The sequence below is a fragment of the Bubalus bubalis genome, chromosome X (assembly GCF_019923935.1).
Source record: "Bubalus bubalis isolate 160015118507 breed Murrah chromosome X, NDDB_SH_1, whole genome shotgun sequence".
Classification (NCBI taxonomy): Eukaryota; Metazoa; Chordata; class Mammalia; order Artiodactyla; family Bovidae; genus Bubalus; species Bubalus bubalis.
This window is the reverse complement of record NC_059181.1, coordinates 42,580,616-42,599,944: the sequence shown is the minus strand read 5'-3', so window position 1 is coordinate 42,599,944 and position 19,329 is coordinate 42,580,616. Positions and strand designations below refer to the sequence as shown.

General features: G+C 38.5%; 1 pseudogene; it reads left to right on the top strand.

The window, feature by feature from the left end:
* Positions 1–13,065: 13,065 nt before the first annotated feature.
* LOC102405035 lies at positions 13,066–13,595 on the top strand (annotated as a pseudogene).
* Positions 13,596–19,329: the final 5,734 nt, after the last annotated feature.

Here is a 19,329-nt window from a genome sequence, read left to right as displayed (position 1 = left end):
AGCCTGGTGGGTTGCAGTCCATGGGGTTACAGAGAGTCAGACACAACTGAATTTGCACACACTTTCTGAGGAGTATTACCCCACTCAAATGCTTGGGTCTTTGTATTTCTCTGCTGTGCAAATTCATATTATCCCTAGCCACACAATAAATAGAGTAGTATTTATGCTCACACTTGTTACACATTTGTTATAAACTATATGATTGCACTGTGTTCTTTATGTTTCCCAAACTATTTCAGAGGAAAAGCTTCCAAAACAATTCCTTATGGCTATAAAGAACACCTCCTTTGCAATTGTACTTGTCAAGACAACCCATCCCACAGCCTTTTCCTGACCCTGGCTCTTCAGCTTTGCAGGAGAGGAAATGAGAGCTAATGAGAGAGAGCAGAGAAGTGGAGTTCAGAAAAACAGCCGAAGAGATGCCTTGAAGACTTCTTGAAAGCAAGCTTGACCATTTTGCCCTCTTTCTTAAAAACGCATGGAAATGATCCAATTAGTTGGAAAGCTGACTTTTTTCTTCCCCTGCTTTTGTAAGAAGATGAACAGTGAGAAAACACTCACTGGAGTCTTTGGAGCTGAATATAAAGAGAAACCCTAGGAAAGAGGGTGATAATGGTATGGATGATAGGAGGTAAGGGCATGAGGTATTTATCAGGAGTGCGGTGACAGATATCAATGAGGCAGTAGGGGAAATTTACGAACAAGTGACGGGGAGAAAGAAAAACTCAGCATGAAGAATGCTATCATTTGCTGGTGGCTGAGCTGACAGGGGAGTGGAGGAAGAAAAATAGCATATGTGTAGAGTTTGTGAGAGACATGGTGCCTCAGAGCCGGAGCACTGGCTGTTTCCCATGACATCATTCCATGGGCCCTAGGAAAGTCTTTCCTACTGCTCTCCTTGCTGCTCCTCAAGTGTCTTTGACATATCACTGTTAGAAATTACTTTTGTGTGTGTTTTTACCCCTGTATTTGTACTTCGAAGCTTATAGCATGTCACTTGGGTCTGTGGTTGTATTCCGTAAATGCTTTATATTGGGTTGGCCAAAAACTTCATTTGGGTACAGTGCCCCCAAACCCGAACGAACTTTTTGGCCAACCCAGTATTTTTAAAATGTGAATCCTCTTAGGAGTGGAAATGTGGCATTTCGTATTTAATGGGGAATTACTGTCTGTGATATATACTTTCTTTAAAGAATCCATGTGTGATACAGGAGACCTGGGTTCAATCCCTGGGTCAGGAAGATCCCCTGGAAAAAGGAATGGCTACCCACTCCACTATTCTTGCCTGGAGAATTCCATGGACAGAGGAGCCTGGCGGGCTAGCGTCTATGGGGTCCCAAGAATCAGACACAGCTTATCAACTAAACCACCACCACCACAGCTATTCGGAAACACAGGGCATGCATCTGAGATGTGGGACATTAGGAAGAAGGATGTCAAAATGAAGGAAAAGCCCACAAATAATCTCAAAAGATCTGCACTTCCTATTTTCTAATGCAGCTTCAGGCCATGGGAAAATTGTGCAGTGGAATCAGTGTTGTGGGTTCAAGTCCCTCCCTGAACTTATTTTTTATTGCTAAATGTTATAATATTTATAAAAATGATCGCAATTTGAAAGTTATAATATTTTAACAATACAGCTATGAATCACAAGTTAAAAGATGTTTTATGTAGAAAACCTCTTTCTCTTTATTTCATGGTACTAATAGAGCAACTGTTTTCATTTTTCTATATTGCCTTCCAGTATAAATATACATATTTTAAATAATTTTGTAGTTATAGAATATTTTATATTTTGACTTTTTACATAAAAATACCTCTTCCATGTTGTTACACAGTCTTAATAGTTATAGCTTTTCATGAGTTTCTTTGTAATTTTTGCACCATAGAGCAGTCTCAAATTTGAAAAGAGAAACATAGTCACAGGGTTATGAATATTTAGACAGCTTTTGAAATATTACTGGATTGCTTTCCAAAATGTTTATGGGAATTTAAAATCCACCCAACATTTTCACCTCACTTGCTAGCATTGGGTGTTATCATTTTAAATGATTCTATTATTTTAATGATTTAAAATATGATTTTAATGTTTTACTGTGCATTTCTTTGAGGATTGGCAAGGTTTAATGGATTCCCCATATGTTTGAAATTTTCTCAGAATAAAAAGTTAAGAAATGCATATGCAACAAATTTCCAAGGAAATGCAGGAAGAATACAAAGATCTCTGTATACCTAATGTGCCAATTGGATATTTTCAACATTGTTTTATCATTTTCTCTCTCTGTATATTTTTGAGTATTATTTTTCCTGAATCACTCTATAGTATACTGAATACATTGTACACCTTTACCCATTAACAATACTGTAATATGTTACATTTCCTGAACTTGATATTTATACTATGATTATATAAAATAATATCATTTTATAAACTATTCATTTGTTTATTTGGCTGCACTGAGTCTTAGTTGCAGCACATGAGATTTTCAGTCTTAGTTGCAGCATGCGTGATCTTTAGTTGAGACATGAGAACTCAGAGTTGTGGGATGTGGGATCTAGTTCCCTGACCAGGGATTAAACCTGGGTCTGCTGCATTGGGAGTGTGAAGTCTTAGTCAACGTTTTATCTAATCTAAAATTCATATCACAGTTTTATAAATTATTTCACTAATATATTTGAGAACAAAATATGTTTCCTGTCCAGGAACCAATCAATGTTTATGCATGTACCTAACTGTTGTGATTCTTTAGTTTCTTTTAATATGGAACATTTTCTCTATTTGTCTTTTCTCTATTTTCTCTCTTTTCTCTATTTTCTCTCTTTTCTCTATTTGTCTCACTATTTGTCTTTCATAGCACTGACATTTTCAAAACATACAGGCCAATTATTTTGTATAATGTCCAGCAGTGATCTGGTAAATGTTTAACAGATGTCTAGCTGAAAATTTTTTTGCTGTGTAGCATTTGCCGATTCCTGTGGTGTAAATATCCCCACGGTGGCTGATGTCAAGGTTCTGATGTGATGTTGCTGAATGGGTCATTGGAGAGAACTGTGCACATTCAGCTCTCAGGAGCTTTATGCATAAGCCAACTCTAGCACATCACTGAATGGCCTTCAGTTAGGGTTCATCTGCCCTTTTCTCATGAATAGAACTGGTTATGCATCTTTGTCAGGAATGCCAATGAAATAATGGTACGTTGTTCTTAGTATATCGTATCAGGAGGCACATGATGCAGACATGTCCAGCCTGTACTTATTTATTTAAAATATTTATTTTAAAAATTTATTGTATTATTCATTTGGCCCTGCCAGATCTTAGTTGTGGCATGCAGGATCTTTAGGTGTGGCATGTCAACTCTCAGCTGGAGCATGTGGGACCTAGTTCCCTGACCAGGAATGGAACCTGGGCCCCTACACTGGAAGCATGGAATTCTAGTCACTGGACCACCAGGGAAGTCCTCCCATCTGTACTTATTTTAGAATAAGAAAAAATACATATATACTTGCATATGTGTGTGTGTATGCACGCATACAATGTGAATTTATTTCCCCCTTAATATATGAAATGAACAGAAGTGGGAAAATGGGGATGTTCCAGTTGAAGCAAAGGAAATCAGGTCCTCAAAGTCCCATTACCCCCACATTGTGACCCTGAGAGGACTCTGAGTTGCACAGTTTGAGAATCACTATCCTGAATGGAAGATGGAGGGTTTATTTTCAAAGGGAACTGGATTTTAATTATTCCTGAAGGTTGTGCAATGTTAATAAAAAGGCTTGGTTCACTTATTAATATGATGCCTGTCCAGTGTGCCAACCTAAATGCACCAGTGGGATGCACTTCCATCTATATTTATTTAATTCAAATATATTTTTAATTAAATAGATTTGCATATCAGAGATTGGTCTCTCCTAATTTAATTATCTCATTCTTATTTCTTCAAGAGTGGTAATACTTAGGCTTAATTTAGCTTGTGACAATAAATATGTCACATAATTTTCTGGCATCTAATTCTGTCATCTGTGATAGGAGAAAGATACTGGACTCACTGATCCCTGGGTCTGTGTGGGAAAGGACCTTAAAATTCCAAATCAGACTGCCCCCAAAGAGACAGAGATTAGCCTAGGTCGCCATAGAATAACTGCAGGACTATCCTTTATGCTCTTTGAGTCTCATCTTTCTTGAGGTGAAAATCTTGATCTAAGTGGGCTCAAACCAAGGGACAGCAGCTCCTTGGCTCTTATCTAGGAAAAGATCTATGTCTGTTCTTCCCCAAGATTCACAGCACTCTGGGCACATTTTACCTTCTTCAGGTACCCATGGTTTCTTCTATTACCTAAGGACTTTTAATAAGACAACAGGAGCTTTCCTAGTGGCTCAATGGTTAAGAATCTGCCTGCCAATGCAGGAGATTAGGGCTCAGTCCCTGGGTTAGGAAGATTCCCTGGAAAAGGAAATGGCAACCCACTCAAGTATTCTTGCCAGGAAAATCGCATGGACAGAGGAGTCTGGCAGGCTACAGCCCATAGGGTTGCAAAAGAGTCTGACAGGACTTAGCAACTAAACAATAGCAACAGCAACAATAAAGAACAGTGAGTGGGCAAAAATAACAACTGCATAAAACATCCTATTTTAAAAGTAACTCAGTTTTATATATGTTGAAATATTAGTGAAATATAGCAATTACATCTTTAAAAATTATATCTTGCTCATTTTATGTATATGTACATATATATTCTTCAATGGACTGATGGAATTTCAGCATCAAAAATCTCACCAATAGATTTTTATTCCAGGTTATAGATTATTTATACATATTTAAAAGTAAATACTCAGATGTTAATGATACATCTGAAAGAATAACATCCCTTTTTAATACCATGGACGTTATTCAAGGATGCCAGAAATAATGTTGATGTGGGTGTTTGGCTAATCAGCTTTTCAAAGGTTGAGATATAAAAGGAATATTACATTTTGGATAAAAGCCAAGGCTAAAGCTAACTTTCAGCTGTCCCCAGTATTCTGCCCCTGCTCCAAGCTTTTAGTAATCTTTTTTGAAAGGACTTTTGAAGCTCACCTTTGCTGAGAAAGCCACCAAGGCATTTGCCAGAGCTGAAGCACCTCTAGTACACAGTCATGGTGCAGGCATGCTAAGCTTTGTCTCCCTTTGTTGCTATTAAAAAATATATATTAATTTGGTTGCGCTGGGTCTTAGTTGCAGCATGCAGAATCTTCGATCTCCATTGTGGCATGTGGGATCTTTAGTTGCAGCATGTGAAATCTAGTTCCCTGACCAGGGATCGAACCTTAGCCCCCTGCATTGGGAGTGCAGAATCCCAGTCACTGGACCACCAGGAAAGTCCCTCACTTTGTTGTTCTTACCTCTACCTTGGCTCACCTTCCCCAGTAGTAAAATGCACATTTCCCAATGGCTTTTATTTGCTCTCAATTTTCTATGGAATTATCACCCACTCATTTTTTTTTTAATGGAGCCAAAAGGTTAGGAAAAAAGGATAGAAACAAGGAAGGCATTAGATAAATTTGGCAACTGTCCTAGGTCACATTCGGGAAGAATGGGTAGCTTGAGGTGCAAATAGAAGACACCGAAACACTGGCTGCTATGCATGTCAAATAGTTCTCCAAAGTATCTTGAGGCCAGAAAAGAAAACAAAGGAGAAAACCATGATAAAAGAGCTACACAAATTTTATAATCTCTGTGAAGGCAGAGGCCATGTTTTCTGTGTCTCTGTTATGATTTAGTGCTGGACACTTAGTTAATTACATGCACAAATAAACTAGACTACAGTAGCCCAGTTCCTCAGATCTAGCCAAAGAAATAGCCTAAAGAAAACCCTTGGAAAAGAAATCCTCACGTTTTTCTTGTTTTCCCTCTTCCCTATCCCCTTTCTGTGATGTTTTGATGGCTTATCATGAATTATTTCAACAAATATTATGTGTCTTCTTTTTTTTTTTTTGTAGGTTTGTATTGTGTTTCTCATACAATGACTGTATGGCACTTGCCATTAAATATGAACAAGATAAATCTGGTCCCCGACCCAAGGTCTAGCTACAGTTCATGTTGTGGTCAACTTACCTTTGCTGATTGGCTTAGCTGGAATGGCCTCTGTCGTGTGCTGAGGATAAACCCAGTCTTCTGATGTATTTTCTGAAAAATGGTATTGCTCATGTGCTTGCCAATCTTCTTACGCTCTTTCAAAGAACTGGATTTCCTTGAGCTGTAAAGCCCCAAATTAAGGTCCTATTCATTTAAAATGCACCTCAGTGAGATGGTTAAACAATCAGACTAATTTCAGTATATACAGAACTGAGCAATTCTCGGGGAATTATTTCTGAGTTTCCCCTACTTCCCTCTCCAATACATATACTCATTACAAACCCAGGAAGAAAGAAATGTTACAAATGGCTTTATGCAAGGAACAGACTGATAGGTTTTTTTGTGTATTCCTCAAGTCTGTAAGTCTGTGATCTTTTTCATAATAGCATGTTATGGACAGATTGATCATGCCTGCAGATGGAAAGGTTCGCAAAAATATAGGTCACTGATTTGTCTTTGCTGTAGCCATCAGATACATCTGAAGAAGAATCTCTTAGCTAAAATGTCATCTTCCTTCTCATGAATATTTGCCTCCTTCACTCCTTAGATGATGTCAAATGAAAACCCACTTTCAATGTACTGTCATTTTTAGAGGCCAAGATGCACATTAGAGAGATTATATTGGAAAAGAGCTAATTTGAACTCTTCCTTTATTAGCCAGGACTCCAACAGGAAACAGAGGGTGCTCCTGAATTAGGATAATCTCAGGAGTTATTAATAAAGGCACTATTTATAAAGATGTGGGCAGGATATAGAGAAATCATAAAAGATATTGCAAGTACCACAGACTTTAGTGCTGGTGACTGCAAAGATGTTAGTACTGGTCAGCCTGAAGGGAGATAAGAAAGCACTTACTGGGACCTGGAAGGCCAGAGTCTTGTAGAGAAGGTTGATTTGGTTGAGGAACCCATTGAGCTCAAGGCAAACTGGTAGGGAGGGAAATATGGAAATAAATACCCTGACCTCATTGAATTTTCTCCCTGATCTTCCGCCGAAAGTCTTCATAAGCCAAGCCCACCTGGAAAGTAAAGGATAAGGAAGATGTTGACATGGTTTGCACAGACCAGGCTCTGAAGGCAGAAAGCAGGATGGAGAACAATGGATAACAGATCTGAAGGGGCAAATGGAAGATTCCCTGGTTCACATTCCCTGTTACTTATAAACCCCTTTGATTTAGACTGTGCTGCAAGGAGATTACAAAATCATCATTTAGCTTGAATCATGCCTTCAACTTTGTAGATTTATATATGTCTCTTTTGAGCCCCTGTTTTGCACCAAACTCTATTTGATGTGAATAAAACAGACAAAAATTCTTACCCTCAATTGAGTCTATATTCTATTGGAGCCATGTCTATTAAGAGTCAGTTAGTTGTGAGAGAAAAGTCACTCAAGTTAGAAATTTAAAAACAACCACTTGTAAGAAATTCTTCTTAATTGCTGTATATCTGTCCAACAACTACTCTCTGGGCTTTCTAATGGGTTGGTTAAAAAGTTCATTTGGGTTTTTCCGTAACTGTCTATGGAAAAATCAGAACAAACTTTTTTGCCAAACCAATATTACACCTTTTTTCTTTCTCTTCCCTTTCTTTCTCTCCGTATCTCCTGTCCAAGAGAAAAAAGTGCTTTACTTCACTACATATCCCTCTGAATCTGTTCTTCTCTCCTCTGTATTAGGCAGGCTTCAGTTTAAGGCTCTTATTTTCCACTTCCCCATATTTTCAACTTGCATGTCCCTTGATTATCTACTGTTTCAAAAAATTTTATATGAAAGTTCTCTCTCAAATGGTGGTCATCCTCTTCCAGCCTACATTACCCTTACTCTAAAAATGATTGTTCATGTGACAAGTGCTCTCCTGTGTCATATCTATTCAACCATTTATTCATCCCCTAAAACTTCATTGGAATATTTATTGAGTACTTCAGCACACTGGAGGTCAAGAGAAAATTCCCATAGAATGGTGGACACTTCATTCACTCAAGTTGGCACTGGGACTGGGGTAAAGAGAAAGAAAGTGAAGTCGCTCAGTCATGTCTGACTCTTTTCAACCCCATGGACTGTAGCCTACCAGGCTCTTCCGTCCATGCAATTTTCCAGGCAAGAGTACTGGAGTGGGTTGCCATTTCCTTCTCAAGGGGATCTTCCTGACCCAGTGATCGAACCTGAGTCTCCTGCATTGCAGGTAGATGCTTTACCATCTGAGCCACCAGGGAACTGGGGTAGGGTGGGCATATAATGAATCCAGGCTTTTGGAAGAAGTTACTAGCAGATGGAACAAAGCAAAGCCAGAGTTCAAAGTCATTTCTTATCTGAGCTTGAAGCACAGTGCCCAAGAGATAAGACCAGAGACCAACCAATCTACAGAGTGGTTGAGAAATGGTAGATGGAAGATGAAGCTGGAACAAGGATCCAAGCCCTTTAAAAGCAAGAACTGTGTGTCTCAGAGACTGTTCAAAGGTTCTGCACTCAGCAAACACTGTCTCCTCTTACAAAGGGGTATAGACTTAGTTTATGCCCTCGGTTGGTTTTATTCACTTACAAATGTAGAATAGGCATTTGTTGACGGTTCCAAAGGTTCTCTTTTTAGTGTTCCTCACTCCATCTCTTCCCTTTGCTTTGTGTTTTCTTCAGAATTTACATATACTAAAAACTTCCATTGCATTTTGAAATAGCAGGCTATCTTTTGAAATGTGCTATCTTTTCCAAACATCATTTTCATCTAGTTCCTATTTATTTCATGGTAAGTTATATCTGATCATACATATACATATACAAATATTTATGTAGGTATGGGCACACACACATCCATGTTTTGACAGAGACTGAGAAAGGACAGTGGCACGGTGGGCCTTAATTGATCTACTCTGCCCTTTGCGAAGGTTTTGAGTCTGAGTGTGACATTGTAGTCTGTTCCTTCATTATTTTTCCAATCTCTGTTTTTGAGGAACAACAACCATAGCCTAAACTGTGCTATGTGAATTGACATTTGAAAAGAGAATTCCTTTCATCTGATTTTGTTCTGCATTCAATGTGTTCTTTTAGATTTTCAGAATAGTATTTGTGTAAAAACATGCTTTTTTGGATTTGCTATCCCTGGGGTGCAGGTACTACATTATTTATTTCACTCTCTATTAGGTTTCTTAAACTGAGCGTGCACATAGAGCTGCCTGCAGACCTTATTAGAAAGGCAGAAGTGCAGATGATACTGTCATGGACAGTGATCTGATAGATCATAATTGTGTTATTTTTTTAGGACTGCTATAACAAAGCATTGGGGCTTCCCAGGTGGCTCAATGGTAAAGAATCTGCCTGCCAATGCAAGAGATGTAGGATCGATCCTTGGGTCAGGAAGAGTCCTTGGAGAAGGAAATGGCAACCCACTCCAGAATCCTTGACTGGAGAATCCCAGGGACAGAGGAGCCAGGTGGGCTACAGTCCATGGGGTCTCAAAGAGTCGGATACAACTGAAGCGTCTTAGCACTCACCTTTGGGGAAAAGGGTTAGAAAAATAAAAGTAAATGCCTTTCTGCTGTATGTTAGTTCCTTGCTTATTTTACAAAGAACAAGGATTGATTACACAATAAAAATGATTAGAAAACATTCTTTCAGAAAAAGGTTCTTATTTGAATTACTGGCCAAAGACCCTCTAGGAATACTTTGCCATAAAAATTCCTCCTGCCTCCCTTATCAGATCCTAGTTCCAGAGCACTCTCTTTTTTGGCTGTGCTGGGTCTTCTTCATTGTGGTGTGCAGGCTTCTCTGGTTGCAGAGCATGGGCTTGGATGTCCCATGGCATGTGGAATCTTAGTTCCCTGACCAGGAATCGAACCAGTGTCCCCTGCATTGAAAGGCGGATTCTCAACCACTAGACCACCAGTGAAGTCCCCAGAGTATTCAATGCTATTGCACTTACACCAACTCTAGGACTCATGCATTCTAAGGCTGTGCTGAACACAACAGTGGTGCTGACCACCACTGCAGACAGTGGACAGTGGGGGCCCAGTTATAGGACTCTCAAAACATTAATTTCAAGGGATACCACTACACACCTATTAATAACTCTGTATTCATTCTTCCTAATTTAGTGCAATGTTTTAGTCTTGTTACAGCTTGGCCTAGAGGTGAATTCATGGACTATAGCTCTCAGCAATACTTAAGTGCCCCTTTTCAAATTCTCCATTTGTGGTGATGACACTAGCATTTTACTGACTTTATATATTCAAAAGATCTTTTTTGAGATGTGATTGACATACATTTGCACATATTTACAGTTCAAAAATTGATAAATTTTGATGTATGTATACACTCATATATTATCACCACAATGAAGATAAACAACATATCCATCATCCCCAGAAATTCCCTCATGCCATTTTGTTCCCTCATGCCAACCTTTCACTCCTGCTCTTTCCCCATCCACCAGCAATTTATTTCTGTCAGTATAGATTAGTTAAAACTTTCTAGAAATTTAAATAAATGGAATTATACAGTATGTACTCTCTTTTGTGTGGCTTCTCTCATTCAACATAATGCGTTTGCGATTTCAATCATTTTGTGTGCTTCAAAAGTTGGTTCCTCTCTATTACTAGATAGTATTCCATTGTATGCATTTATCATAATTTGTTAATCCTTCATCTTTTGACAGGCATTTTGGTTTTTTTCATTTTTGTTTATTACAAACATAGTTGCTATGAATCTATTGGATTGGCCAAAAATGTCATTCAGGATTTTCTAGGCGGAAAAACTTGAATGAACTTTTTGGCCAACCCAATAGTATATGTACAAGTTTTGGGGAGTTCATGTTTCATTTATGTTGGGTAAATACCTAGGAGTGGGATATCTGGGTTGTACTTTAGGTATATGTTTACTTTTTTAAAAGAAACTGTCAAATGTTTTCCAAAGCAGATGTATCATTTTACATTCCCATTAAGAGTTTGAGAGTTTCACTTGTTCCAAACCTTTTTGATATCAGTAGTATTATCAGTATTTCCAATTTTAGCCATTCTAGTCGGTACATGATGTATCTGATTGTGGCTTTAATTTGAATTTCTCTAATGATCAATGACAGTGAACATCTTTTTTGTGTGCTTATTTGCTATACATAATTGTTCTTTGGTGAAGTATCTGTTCACATTTTCTCTCATTTTTTAATTGGCTTATTTTCTTATTCTTGTGGCTTGAAAGCTCTTTATATATTCTGAGCACAAGTCTTTTATCCAATATGTAACTGGTAAATATTTACTGTGACTTGCCTTTTCACTCTTTGAATAGTGTCTTTTGAGGACAAGTTCTCAAAAGGATTTGTGAATCCTTGTTTATCCAGTTTTTCTTTTATAAACTGTGCTTTGGTGTCATACTTAAGAAATATTTGCCTAACCCAACTCACAGTTTTTCTCTGATATTTTCTTCTAGAAGTTTTATAGTTTTTGTTTTTGTACATTTAGGCTATGTCACATTACAATTCAATTATTATAATGATACAAGTTGTGAATAGTGGGCAGAATTCTAAGTTGACTCCCAAGAGCTCTGGTGTACACATCTTTTCATAGTTATTCAAACATTAATCTAACTGCTACTGTGATGAGATTTTGAAGATGCAATTAACATCACAATAATTTGAATTTAAAATAGGGAGATCATCCTGGGTGAGTCTGACCTAGTCAAGTGAGACCTTAAAAATGCCTGGGCTTTATCTGAAGTAGAAGATTGAAAGAGCTAGAGAAGTTGAATTTAAGAGAGATTATCCATTGCTAACTTTGAAGATGGAAGAGGCCATGTGCCAAAGAAAGCTGATACCCAGTTGCTGAACGTGCTTCCTGGCTGACAGTCAGTAAGGAAACAGGGACCTTAGTTCTACAACCTCATGAAATCGAATTCTACCACAACCACATGAGCTTAGAGGAGAACTCTGGGCTCCAGATGATGACACATCTTGGCTAACACATTGATATTAGCCTTCTTTTCCTTTTTTTAAATTGAAGTATAGTTGATTTACAATGTTGTATTAATTTCTGCTGTATAGCAAAGTGATTAAGTTACATACACACATATATTTTAAAAGCTTTTTTTAAAAAACTATTCTTTTCCATTATGGTTTATCATAGGATATGGAATATAGTTCTCTGTGTTATACAGTAGGACTTTGTTGTTTATCACTTCCATATATAATAGCTTACACATCCCAACTCCAACCTCCCACTGCATTCCCTGCCCCCCCGCAACCACCAGTCTGTTCTCTATGTCCATGTGTCTGTTTCTGTTTTGTAGATAGGTTCATTTGTGTCATATTTTAGATTCCACATATAAGTGGATATTAGCCTTCTGAGACATAAGGCAGAGAATCCAGAAGTAGGTAAGAACCTAAAAAACTGAGTTAATAAATGGTTGTTCTTTTAAGCCACAAAGTTTGAGGTGGTCGTGTATGGATGTGAGAATTGGACTATGAAGAAGGCTGAGCGCCAAAGAATTGATGCTTTTGAACTGCGGTGTTGGAGAAGACTTTTGAGAGTCTCTTGGACTGCAAGGAGATCAAATCAGTCAATCCTAAGGAAATCAACCCTGAATACTCATTGGAAGGACTGATGTTGAAGCTAAAGCTCCAAAACTTTGGTCATCTGATGTGAAGAGTCAACTCACTGGAAAAGACCCTGATGCTGGGAAAGGTTGAAGGCAGGAGGAGAGGGACCAACAGAGGATGAGATGGTTGTATGGCATCATTGACTCAATGGACATGAGTTTGAGCAAGCTCGGAGAGATAATAAAGGACAGGGAAGCCTAGAGTGCTGCAGTTCATGGGATTGCAAAGAGTCGGACATGACTGAGTGACTGAACAACAACAAAAGTTTGAGGTAGGGGTCGCCCCCATACTTGCGCATGCTCTGGTGTGTCCTGGAGGTCGCTTGCGCGGGTGTTTAACTACGTGTAGTGTAACTTAGGGCATCATGTTGTGAAGAAATGGGGGCTGCGGTGGCTCGCACCATCAGGAATTTCAACCTAGAGAGCCAGGCTGAATGGGAAATCAGCAGAATGAAGCCCTCCCCCACTCCCAGGCACCCCTCCACCAAGAACCTCCTGCGAGAGCAGATGAGCAGCCATCCAGAAATTAAGGGAGAAACTGATAGAAAAGATGACAAACTGCTGTCATTACTAAAAGATGTGTATGTTGATTCCCAAGATCCCATGTCTTCTTTGCAGGTTAAGGATGCTGGAACACATCAGAAGCCTAAGGAGTTCAGGTTGCCGAAAGACCATCAGTTTGACATGATGAACGTTAAGAACATTCCCAAAGGTAAAATTTCCATTGTAGTGGCATTGACGCTTCTCAATAGTCATAAACTTTATCCAGACACATGGACTGCTAAGAAAATAGCTGACAAGTACCATCTAGAACAGCAAGATGTAAATTCCCTTCTCAAATATTTTGTTACTTTTGAAGTAAAAAAATCTTCCCCTCCTAAGGCAAGAAAGCAATACAAGCAAAATGAAGAGACTCTTGACAGGACTCTTCCTGTCCTCATCCCCATGCCCTGTTTATTTTCTTCATTTGTAGCATGTTAAATTATACAAGTTACCAATAGTGTTGAGCTCCCTCCTTGTGAGAGCTTGCTTTTTATGAACTCTTCTGAATTTTCAGGATGGCTGATAGGATTGATTTTTCTTTCTTTTAAACTTTAGTATGGTTTAGTTTGTGTTCTTATGCAATATCAGCATGACTAATCAGCACATGTATAAATTTACTGTAAATAAAAGTTACTGTATTTTAAGCAAAAAAAAAGAAAAAGTTTGAGGTAATTTTTTTATGCAGCCATAGAAAACTGATACAGTTTAGGTCAAGGAAATTTGTTTCCTATATGGCTATTTAATTATTTCAGCATCATCTGTTAAAAAGGCCATCCTTTCCCCTTGATTTGACTTTGTACCTTTGTCAAAAATCATTGCATCATATTTGTGTGGGCCTATTTTTGTTCTGTTTCATTTATCTATTTGTCTATATTTATATCAATACCATGCTCTCTTAACTGTAGTTTTAGACTAAATCTTTTTTTTTTTTTTTAGACTAAATCTTAAAATCAGGTAGGGCATGCTCTCTCCAATCTGTTTTCATTTTCTAAAGTTGTTACGGCTGTTCTGAATCTGTTTTAGAATCAGCTTGTTATTTTTCAAACACACCAGTGCTCTTGCACACACGTGCACACACACACACACACAGATTAACTGAGTGAATTGAGATTGTGTTAAATGTATAGGTCAGCTTGTGGAGAATTGATATCTTAAGAATATTGATTCTTCCAATCAATGAATATGATATATCTCTCCATTTACTGAGATCTTTTTCAATTTCCCTCAGCAATATTTTATAGTTTTCAGGTCTTGCACATATTTGTTTTCCAATTTATCCCCAAGAATTTCATATAGTTATGCTATTGTAAATAGTTTTATTTCTTTAATTTCATTTCCCAATTGTATATTTGTGTGTATTATACACACATATACACATAACTGATTTTTGTATGTTGATATTATCTACCACCTCTCAAGTTCTTATGCTTCACCTATAACCTCCAATTTGATCATACTTGGAGATAGGGCTTTGGGGAGGGATTTAGGGTTAGATTAGTTAATGATAGTGCAGCCATCATGATGGGATTAGTGGCCTTATAAGAAGTGGAAGAGAGAGAGATTGCACAGCAAGAATGTAGCTATCTACAAGTCAGGAAGAGAACTCTCAGGAGAACCCCACCCTGCTGGCACCCTGAACTTGAACATCCAGACTCCAGAACTGGGAGAAGATACATTTTTGTTTTTAAGCATCACTTCCTGCCTCCCCACACACATACCAGTCTATGTATTTTGTTATGACAGCCCAAGCTGACTTATATAAACTTGTATCCTGCCACTTAGGTAATCTCACTTATACTAGTACCCTTTTTAAAAAGATAATATAGGATTTTCTACACAGACAATTATATCATCTGTTAATAATGTTGAAAACTCAGTCTCTGTGCCCTGGTACCGAATTGAATCTTGGAGATGGAGTTTTGGGTGAGGTAGAAAAGAATAGCTTTACTGCTTTGCCAGGCAAAGGGGGACACAGTGGGTTCCTGTTCTCAAAAACTGTGTGTCCCAACCTGGGAGGATTTGGTGAGGAATTTTATAGCAATGGTTCAAGGTTGGGTTGCCAATAAGGATCAGGGTGTACAGGGCTTGCATTTCCTTAATCTGGCCTCGGGTAGTTCTTCTCTGGAATGAAGAATGGTAAATCCCTTTGTTCGGGGGCGGGAGGAGGGGGTTAGTTCTGTAAAAAGCACAAAGATACTGTTATGTATATCCCTTGAGGCAGAAACAGGATCCTGCCCAAGGTTGCACTATTGTTTCTTGGCTGCTCCTCCTCCCTTTTCTCTGCAACCCCCCCTTCTCTGATTAACAACTGTTCACATCTGCTCTTTGGAACTCAGGAAAGGTCATGGAGGCTGAAGTCTGTTCCCTACAAACAAGGAATGAGGTACTCAGAAAATACCCAGGAATCCCACAGGGTCCTGCTCAGCTTCACTAATAAAGACAGTTTTAATTCTTCTTTTCTAATCTTTATGACTTTTCTATTTTCTTGCCTTATTGTGCTGGCTAGAATCTCCAGTCTAATGTAGAATAGAGTAGTGAGAGTGGATATCTTTGCCTTTTTTAAGACCTTACAGAAAAAACTCTATTTTCTTTCTTTTTTTTTACTTTACAATATTGTATTGGTTTTGCCATACATCAACATGCATCCGCCACGGGTGTACATGTGCTCCCCATCCTGAACCCCCCCTCCCACCTCCCTCCCCATACCATCCCTCTGGGTCATCCCAGTGCACCAGCCCCAAGCTTCCTGTATCCTGCATTGAACCTGGACTGGCAATTCATCTCTTATATGATATTATACATGTTTCAATGCCATTCTCCCAAATCATCCCCCCCTCTTCTCCCACAGAGTCCAAAAGATTGTTCTATACATCTGTGTCTCTTTTGCTGTCTCGCATACAGGGTTGTCATTACCATCTTTCTAAATTCCATATATATGCGTTAGTATACTGTATTGGTGTTTTTCTTTCTGGCTTACTTCACTCTGTATAATAGGCTCCAGTTTCATCCACCTCATTAGAACTGATTCAAATGTATTCTTTTTAATGGCTGAGTAATACTCCATTGTGTATATGTACCACAGCTTTCTTATCCATTCGTCTGCTGATGGACATCTAGGCTGCTTCCATGTCCCAGCTATGATAAACAGTGTTGTGATGAACATTGGGGTATATGTGTCTCTTTCAATTCTGATTTCCTTGGTGTGTATGCCCAGCAGTGGGATTGCTGGGTCGTAAGGCAGTTCTATTTCCAGTTTTTTAAGGAATCTCCACACTGTTCTCCATAGTGGCTGTACTAGTTTGCATTCCCACCAACAGTGTAAGAGGGTTCCTTTTTCTCCACACCCTCTCCAGCATTTATTGCTTGTAGACTTTTGGATACCAGCCATTCTGACTGGCGTGAAATGGTACCTCATTGTGGTTTTGATTTGCACTTCTCTGATAATGAGTGATGTTGAGCATCTTTCATGTGTTTGTTAGCCATCTGTATGTCTTCTTTAGAGAAATGTCTATTTAGTTCTTTGGCCCATTTTTTGATTGGGTCGTTTATTTTTCTGGAATTGATCTGCAGGAGTTGCTTATATATTTTTGAGATTAGTTGTTTGTCAGTTGCTTCGTTTGCTATTATTTTCCCCCATTCTGAAGGCTGTCTTTTCACCTTGCTTATAGTTTCTTTTGTTGTGCAGAAGCTTTTAATTTTAATTAGATCCCATTTGTTTATTTTTGCTTTTATTTCCAACATTCTGAGAGGTGGGTCATAGAGGATCCTGCTGTGATGTATGTCGGAGAGTGTTCTGCCTATGTTCTCCTCTAAGAGTTTTACAGTTTCTGGTCTTATGTTTAGATCTTTAATCCATTTTGAGTTTATTTTGTGTATGGTGTTAGAAAGTGGTCTAGTTTCATTCTTTTACAGGTGGTTGACCAGTTTTCCCAGCACCACTTGTTAAAGAGATTGTCTTTTCTCCATTGTATATTCTTGCCTCCTTTGTCGAAGATAAGGTGTCCATAGGTACATGGGTTTATCTCTGGGCTTTCTATTTTGTTCCATTGATCGATATTTCTGTCTTTGTGCCAGTACCATACTGTCTTGATGACTGTGGCTTTGTAGTAGAGCCTGAAGTCAGGCAGGTTGATTCCTCCAGTTCCATTCTTCATTCTCAAGATTGCTTTGGCTATTTGAGGTTTTTTGTATTTCCATACAAATTGTGAAATTATTTGTTCTAGCTCTGTGAAAAATACTGTTGGTAGCTTGATAGGGATTGCATTGAATCTAAAGATTGCCCAAAACTCTATTTTCAATTGAAAAACAATTCTTTTTTAAATGATAAGTATGATATTATTTAGATTTTTCAAAGATGTCCTTTACAAATTTGAGACTGTTTCCTTTTATTCCTAGTTTACTGAGAATTTTTATTGACATAGATGTTGGTATTTTCTTTGCAAATATTATCATATTGATGTTTAAGGCCTGCTTCCCTGGTGGCTCGGATGGTAAAGAATCTGCCTGCAATGCAGGACACTGAGGTTCGATCCCTGGGTTGGGAAGATCTCCTGGAGGTGGAAATGGCAACCACTCTAGTATTCTTGCCTGGAGAATCCCATGGACACAGGAGCCTGGTGGGCTACAGTCCATAGGGTCACAAAGAGTCAGACACAACTGAGTGACTAATACTTCTTCATACAGTGAAAAACATTCCATCCTTCTGTTTCTCCTTCCATTGGACAAAGAGAGAATAAAGAGTAGGAAGTCACTTTGATAAATTTCCTTTTTTCCTTTGAGGGGTCTTTCCCCAGAACAGTAGCTCTTTTGTGTGTAATCTGTGATTCTAGGTGAGATTGAAAGTCAGACAGTGGAGAAGTATGTAGCTGATAATCAAAACCTGAGATGGCAGGATTGTCTTTATTATTTGAATTTTAGTGTGTAACATATCTGGTATATATTGGATAAAGATACATTCTGTATAAACCACAATACCTAGAATGAAGCTGTGTTTATGTAACAGTTCTATAGAAATACTTCTTGGCTTAGGAAGAGATAAAATAAATTTAAGACCTTAAAAATGTATAAAAGCATGAATCACATCTTTTTCCTCATAGGCAATCAATTAGGCTTTATTATCACTGACATTTTCTTTTGCAGATCAAGTCATGGCTATCTCGGGCTGGGAAAGCTGTTGTTGACATTGTTTCTCAGTCTCAAAGACTGAAAGTGAACATAAAATATTTGAAAGCAGGAACTGGAAGGAAAAACAAAACCCTGTCTGGGGAAATGTTACTTGCAGTGTCCAATCTCGGTGAATAAAATAAGGAGAGAGCTTTCCTAGCATTTCAGTTGTCACTTTTATTTGTCAATAAATGTTTTTGAATTTTCCCAAGTTAGGAAACAACCAGCGGCAGCAGCAGGGATGGCTAAGGCATAAGCTGCTTGGCTGATTATCTCAGCACTGACCTGTAAGCAGCCCCCTCTGGGTGAAATTCAATTGAGTCTCCCTATTAACTCTAGTCCTCAGCGACTCCCTAGCAGTCTCGGTTATCAGGCTGAGAACACATTGAGTTAAGTAGGAAGGCTCATGGCAGGTAATAGTTTTGTGACGCAGATGACTATCAGCAAAAGACTAAGCTGAAAATGACTTCTCTGGGGCAGCTGAGAATGGGAAATCAGGGTGAAAGTTGAGGTGGAGCTGCAAGGTTTGGTTTTCTAGCTTCTGAAATGGTCTTGCACTGTAGGTTAAAGGCCAGGGCTGTACTCATGAATATATACTATTTCTGGCTGCTGTAATTGATTAGCTACACTTTGCAGCTGGCTTGACGAGCCTTCGAGCTACTCAGGGCCCAAGGAGCAGTACAGAATAGCATATCCATAGAAGCTCTGAGTTATCATTGGCCATGTGAAAACTGAGACAGCGAACCTAACAGCGGTAAAATACTCCACATTAAATTGAGTGAATTCTGAACCATTGTTTTCCCAGCACTGCTTCCATGTTGGTTATATCACTTTGTATTTTACAGGGGGAAAAAAAAAACTGTCAACACTTAATCTTTCTTTTTAAAAATTATTCATTTATTTATTTTTGGCTGTGCTGGGTCTTCATTGCTGTGT